We start from the raw sequence: 7,053 nt of genomic DNA, 5'->3' as shown, positions 1-7,053 counted from the left end.
GGAGCTGTCTACGTGTCCTCGGGGGGGCCCACTCTAGAACTGCCTGAACTTTAGCTGGATCCATGGCCAGCCCGTCCCCAGACACCCGGAAGCCCAAATAGTCTAGTTCCGTGCGGTGGAACTCGCATTTAGACAGCTTGGCGTAGAGCTGGTGCTTCAGCAGGGTGGCCAACACTTCCCTCACTAGTTTCACATGGGATTGTTCGTCTTGCGAATAAATAATGATGTCATCAAGGTACACCACCACCCCCTTGTACAGAAATTTCCGCAATACATCATTTATGAAATTCATGAACACCCCAGGTGCCCCTTGCAATCCAAACGGCATGACTAAATATTCAAATTGCCCCATCGGGGTGTTGAACGCCGTTTTCCACTCATCCCCCTCCTTGATGCGCACTCGGAAGTACGCGTCCCGCAGGTCAAGCTTTGTGAAAATCTTCCCCCCCGCCACTGTGCTTAGCAAATCTTTGATGAGGGGGATGGGGTAGGCGTTTGACATGGAAATCGCGTTAATCCCACGAAAATCAGTGCAAAGCCTAAGACTGTGGTCCTTTTTCTTTCTAAACAACACGGGGGCCACGTGGGGGGCCGTCGCGGGTCTGATGAACCCCCTTTTCAAGTTCAAGTCTAGGAATTTTCGCAGCTCCTTCTTCTCAGCCCACCCCATTTGGTAGAGCTTGGCCCTGGGAAGGCTTTCCCCGGGGATTAGTTCTATCGCGCAGTCTGTGCTCCTGTGGGGGGGTAGCTGGTTGGCCTCCCGCTCACTAAATACTTCCATCAGGTCGCGGTAGGCGTCCGGGACATGGTGCACCTCTTCCACCAGGACGCACGCCCTCTCCCGAGCGGCTGGCGCTCGTGGCCCCCATGCTGCCTGCCAAAGGTGCTGGTTGCAACTTGGGTCGGGAAATCTGATGGTCTGGGCTCTCCAGCGGATGAGGGGCTCGTGCTTCTCCAACCACCCCACTCCCAGGACCACGGGGTAGCCACAGGCGGGCGCGATCACAAACGTCTCTGAGTCCCAGTGGTCCTCAATCCCCAGGGGGCACGGCTCAGTCTCTTGCGTGCAGGGTTCCCCCCCCATTACTGACTCATCCATCTGTTCAAAGTGCATGGGGTGGGGCAGTTGTAAGCGTTTCAACCCCAGAGCCTCCACCACCTTGGGGGAAATCAGCTCTCTATTACAGCCCGAGTCTATGAGGGCCCGGATCTGTAGGAACCTTTTTAGCTTTGGGTTCAACAATTTGACCACTATAAAGTACAACCTTCCCGTGGGTCTCACCGTTAGCGGTGCCTCCTCTCGGTCGACCTGCTGGTTGGCACCGTTCAAAGCAGGTCGGCGTCGTTTCCCGCCGGCTCCTCTTCCCACGCCAGCTCGGCCAGCTCCTCTGACAGACGCACCTCCTCCTCTTGTAGGTCGTCTTGCACCAGGAGCGCGCTGCTCTTCGCCGTGTCCTTAGGGCGGCCGGTGGTTTTCTTGGGGCCGGGGGTGCCCGGGCGGGTGGCTCCCTGCGGTGGGGCGGCCCCGGTGGCTGATTGGGGGCAGCCGGAGGCCAGATGGTTGGGGTCCCCACACCGGAAACAACGTCGGGGCCCCCCCGGGGCAGCCACCGCCTGCTTCTTGACTTTAGGTGGGTCAGCCTTCCCGGGGCTTGCTTTCGGCGTTCCCCTGCCGGCGGCCAGTGCTTGGCGCAGCATCGCCACTCGTTTCAGGTTGGTCTCCACCTCCCCCGTCAGCTGAATCCACCCCACCAGGGTATCGGGGCGGGCTTGCGTGAGCGCTCTATCCAGGATGCTCGGGTTCAGCCCATTGGTGAAGTGCTCGATCTTCATCACCTCGTTCCAGTTCCGAGCCCGGGCGGCGTTGGCCTGGAAGTCGGCCGCGTACTCTCGGATGGATCGGGCCCCTTGCTTCATGTTCCGCAGCGCCGCCAGCGCTCGGGTTTCTTGCAGGGGGTCCTCGTACTGGGTCAGCAGGGCTTGCACGAAAGTGTTTACGAAGTGGAGGACCGGGCTGTTGGTTTCGCATAGGCTCACATACCACTTCTTCGCTGTGCCCCGTAGCTTCGACCCGAGGTAGTCCACGCGGCTCATCTCATCGAGGAATGAGTCCCCCCAGTAGTGCATGTAGCTGTTCGCCTGGATCGCGAAGTAGTTCACTTCCTCCGGGTCCCCGTCGAATGTGGCGTCCAGCTCCTGGCCTCCCCCCAGGTCTCTTTGTCTGACCGGGGCAGGAGGGGGCGCCGCTGGGGCTTGCGGGGCCGCTCCGGGTGGAGGGGTGGCGGGGCCCTGTTGAACCGGGGGTCCCCGCGGACCCGTCGGGGCTGGCTGCTGCTGGCGAGCCCCGGTCACCCCCAGCGCTCTGCCCAGCTGCGCGGTCAGGGTCTGCATCTGGTCCTTGAGGTCTCTCACCGCCCCGTCGATCTCCCTGCAGACCATCGCGCGAAACGCCTCGTACTCCTCATTGGTCTGGTCCTTGGGGCTCACCCCTCCATCATCCGCTCCGCACTCAGCCCCTTCGCTTCCACTCCCGGGGGCTTGCGCCCCCGCGGCTCCGGTGCCTTCGCTCGCCTCGCCCGGGTGGGCGGCGGCGGCCTCGGCCAGTTGGACCCGCTTGGTGTGGCGGGTCATGATCGCCTCCCGTCGGACCGGGGCTTGATCCATCAGCGTAGTGGAGGTCCTTGGCTGGTATTGCCGTGGGGTCACCACCAGCTGAAACTGTGGAGGGGAGGCCGCGGTCCTTCTGGCAGTATGGATGTGCCAGGGTGTCTCGGCCCCCTCCACTCTGGTTGGAAATCCTCCATTCTCCGGAGACTGTTCGGACATCGCCTTTTCAGTTGCCGGAAAGGTTGAACTCCAAGATAGTGGAGTCCTTCAAAATGTCAAGTCGGCTGAATTCAATAACGAGTCTCTTGATAGAGTAACAAGTTTATTGTAATCAGAACTAGAGACCATGGCAGAGATTGAAGGACTGAAATACATATGCACTAATCCAGTATTTAAGGTATGAATCTAAAGGATTCCTACGGGGGGGGGGGCAATCTATGCAACACATCTTCACACTAGGATGTTACTTCTTTCGTTCCCAGGCCGAAGCCTTGACACCCCATACTCCCCACAGAGAACAAGGCTGGGAAGGCGCCACTATCTTGTTCACATGTTAGCATTTCAAAGCAGGTTACACAACAAAGGCCTTTCTAGTGAGGGGGCAGGAAAGTGGGCTAGCAGCCCCCGGTGTACACTGTAAAGTACCCAGACTCCTTTACTTCAGAACCAAACTTAATACAGATATTGAGTAACTCATAGCAGACTTGACAGTGCTCCCCTCTTTGGTTCCTTTGGCAAAAACAGCGATGGCATCAGGATGCAAACAAGAAAAGGTGGCCAGAACTCCCTTAGGAGTTGAATCATGTCACAACCTTGTTGAACTCTGTTCGGGCTGGAGATCCAGCTGTTTTGTGGGAGGACTATGGAAGCTACAGCTGGGATGATGAGTCCTAAATTCCGGGAAGACGGATGGATTTTTAACCTAAACTTAAACAGAAAAGAGGGACAAATGAAAAAAAAAAAATAACAGCCTGCTATGGATGAGAGATAACAGGTGGACGTCTTGCTTTCCCATCATGCCTGGAGGGGAAAATCTGGCAGGCCAAAGTCGCTCCGGAACAAAGGCAACGGCATCTGCTGCTCTCTGTACTTCTTAAGTCCATCCGAATTTATTCAGCATCGCTGACAACAACATCCTTATGCGTGGCCGTTTCTGTAGGCATTGCAAACAACGTTCTCTTGGCCATCAACTCAGTAGACATGTGAGGAGGGTAGCTTCAGATGGTAGCTATCTTGTTCTGCAGTAAAATACTCAGATTTGAGTTCAGTAGAACCTCAACTCCATGCCTTCATAATAGTAATTCACCCAGCCTTCTTAATAAATAAGCAGTTGGGTTGCCAGTGGTGCTGGAGTGTGGTGCTGGAGAAGAATCTTGAGAGTCCCTTGGACTGCAAGAAGATCAAATCAGTCAGTCCTAAGGGAAATCAACCCAGACTGTTCCCTGGAAGGTCAGATGCTGAAGCTGAAGCTCAAATACTCTGGCCACTCAATAAGAAGGGAGCACTCACTGGAGAAGATCCTGATGCTGGGAAAGACAGAAGGCAAAAGAAAACGGGGACGGCAAAAGATGAGATGGCTGGACAGTGTTACTTATGTAACAAACACACATTTGAGCAGACTTTGGAGGACGGTGGAAGACAGGAGCGCCTGGCGTGACTTTGTCCATAGGGTCACAAAGAGTCAGACTTGAGTGTGCGACTGAACAGCAGCAAAGGGTTGCCAGCCTCCACGTGTGATATGCCACTGGAGAGATCTGGGTGCTCACTCTGAATATTTGTTGTAATTAGTGCTGCTGAAGATGTGAAAGACTTTCAAGTCACCTCTTTGAGAAAGCACTGCAAACGGTGCATCAAATGAATGCCGGTGTCACATTCTCAGGGTGCAGGCAGGTGGGAGTCCAAAGCCAGTCAAATTCCAGGAAATCAAGCAGGGGCCAAGTCACCAAAGCAAAATTGCAAACCAGAATCTGAACTCAGTGTCCAAAAGCCAAAGGGTCAGGATGGCAAGGAATTCAAGCTGGTCAGGATCTGGAATCAGGAAGGAGCATGGATGCAAAGCCAGGGAATCGACTTGTTGCTTCCACGAGGTTACCAGGTCCTGGGTGGGAGTTATATGGGAGTCTCAATCAGCCTGCTTCCTAGGTGGCAGCGACTCTGCTAGAACTCAGGGCTGAGAGATCTGAAGCATCAGCGTGCCTCATGTCTTCGCTCTGAAAGTTCTTTCCGGAGCCTGCTTCGAACTCTTCAGATGGGAGTGGGAGAGCTTGGAGGAGACTGATTGTCAACAGCCCACACTGCTGCCTGGAATGTGGGGAGAGTGATTGATGGGGCAGCTGCTGGTTTTCAGCTGAGGAGCTGCTTGGCAACTCTTCCAGGTCTGTTAACCCTTTCAGCTCCCCCTTGTCAGGGCTCATGACACTTGGCAGTTGGCTCCGTTAGAGGCTGCTACAAGAAGTCCATTTTGAATGAACTTTCCCAAGCACTTTTTTTGCGATCAAGCACGTCTATTCTATTGCCTGTGACTGTACATTTTCCAAATTACATTGTCAAATTGTTGGAATATTGTATGTACGTTGATGTGGGTGCATGAGTGTTGTGTGAAATTGTGCAAAATACTGAAGAGGATTTATGGTTGGCATATCACAGCTATTTGTAAGAGTGTGTGTATGTGTTGCCAAAAAATGCAAAGCTATGTTTTTTGTAAGTTTACAAGAAAATGCATTGAATATTTTGCAAAGATAATTTGTAATATTATTTACAGTTTATTTGTATTGAGTTGCAGCCTCCACATAAGACTTGGAGATCTTCGAGGATGCCAACTGATTTCCAGATCATAGAGATCAGTTCCCCGGGAGAAAATGGCTCCCTTGGAGGGTGCACCTTATGAAGAACATCCAGTTCCTTTGGAAGGCCAACAACAGAGCTGAGAGGCTGAGGCCTTTCCCTGAGAAGAACATCAGAAGAGCCCTGCAAAATCAGACCAGTAGTCCATGTAGTCCAGCATCCTCTCTCACACAGTGGCCAACCAGTTCCTCTGGAGGGCCAACAACAGGACAGAGAGGCTGAGGCCTTCATAAGAACATCTGAAGAGCCCTGCTGGATCAAACTAGTGGTCCATCTAGTCCAGCATCCTGTCTCACACAGTGGTCAACCAGCTCCTCTGGAGGGCCAACAACAGGACAGAGAGTCTGAGGCCTTCATAAGAACATCAGAAGAGCCCTGCTGGATCGGACCAGTGGTCCATCTAGTTCAGCATCCTGTCTCACACAGTGGCCAACCAGCTCCTCTGGAGGGCCAACAACAGGACAAATAGGCCAAGGCCTTCATAAGAACATCAGAAGAAGAACAAGAAGAAGAAGAACTGGGAATGGGAGTTCCAGAAGTATGGGCATTAGCAAGGAAAAGAAGATCACCAAGTTCTAATGTTCTTGCATCTGTTAAGGTTTCGCCGCCAAAGAGGTTGTTCGTGGGAATCCTCCACATGCCGTTATACTTCTGTGCTGTCTTTTTGTTTTCACCTTAATACCGTCATTATGTATAGTAATAAAATTTTCAGGTTGTCCTGCCAAAAAGAGAAAAGATTGGACCAGGGGTCCAATTCTATGAGCCCGAAAAGAAGGTGCCCCATCTTCCATTATTTCCACTGGAAGGAAGGCATTTAAACAGAACATGGTCCCTTTAAATATGATGGCCAGAACTCCCTTAGGAGTTCAATCATGTTACAACCTTGTTCCTGGCTCCACCCCCGAAGTCTCTGGGCTCCACCCCCAATGTCCCCATCTGACAACTGGTTTGTCAGTAGGCCACACTAGTTGAACAAGGTATATTTGCCTGCCCAGGATATTTACAGTTTGATTCTCAGCAGGTCGACTTTCAACGCACATCGAACTTCTGAAAAATTGAAGACGAGCGAGGGAGTAAACAGCTGGTGCTTCCATAATTTTGCAGTGAGCTTAAATATATCCCGTTAAACAGCAAAGTGATTCAGAGGGTACAAAAGCCCAGAAGAGCCAATGTTTTCAGTTGATCAAGGGATGCGTTTATCTGGAGAACAGGACAGAAAATCAGAATAGAAACAGACTGGAAAATCAAAGCATCTGAAACAAATACCCAGGTCTGGGTATTAAGAATGGATAGTAAAGTCGACAGGCAGATAAACGATAACAGGAAGAGAGTACCAATCTGAAAACCTTCATGGGATAGTCATAATTATGATGGTGGGTTTCCCCCAATTCTAGTCCTTTATCTCAAGATTTATTTTTCCTGCACAATGCTCTGCTCTTCTGGAAGTCCAGATTAACACTAAAATTAGTTCCAAAATTAATTCCAAAATTCATCATCTAAATCCAAGGCTTTTTTTTTTGAGCAGGAACGCACAGGGACGAAGTTCCAGATGGCTTGGTGTATGGGTGTGTGGTCTAACATGCCAGTGAGTTCCTGCTGGGC

The sequence above is a fragment of the Heteronotia binoei genome, unplaced genomic scaffold, assembly GCF_032191835.1.
Source record: "Heteronotia binoei isolate CCM8104 ecotype False Entrance Well unplaced genomic scaffold, APGP_CSIRO_Hbin_v1 ptg000468l, whole genome shotgun sequence".
Lineage (NCBI taxonomy): Eukaryota > Metazoa > Chordata > Lepidosauria > Squamata > Gekkonidae > Heteronotia > Heteronotia binoei.
The sequence above is the reverse complement of the archived record's forward strand: the minus strand, read 5'-3'. Positions refer to the sequence as shown.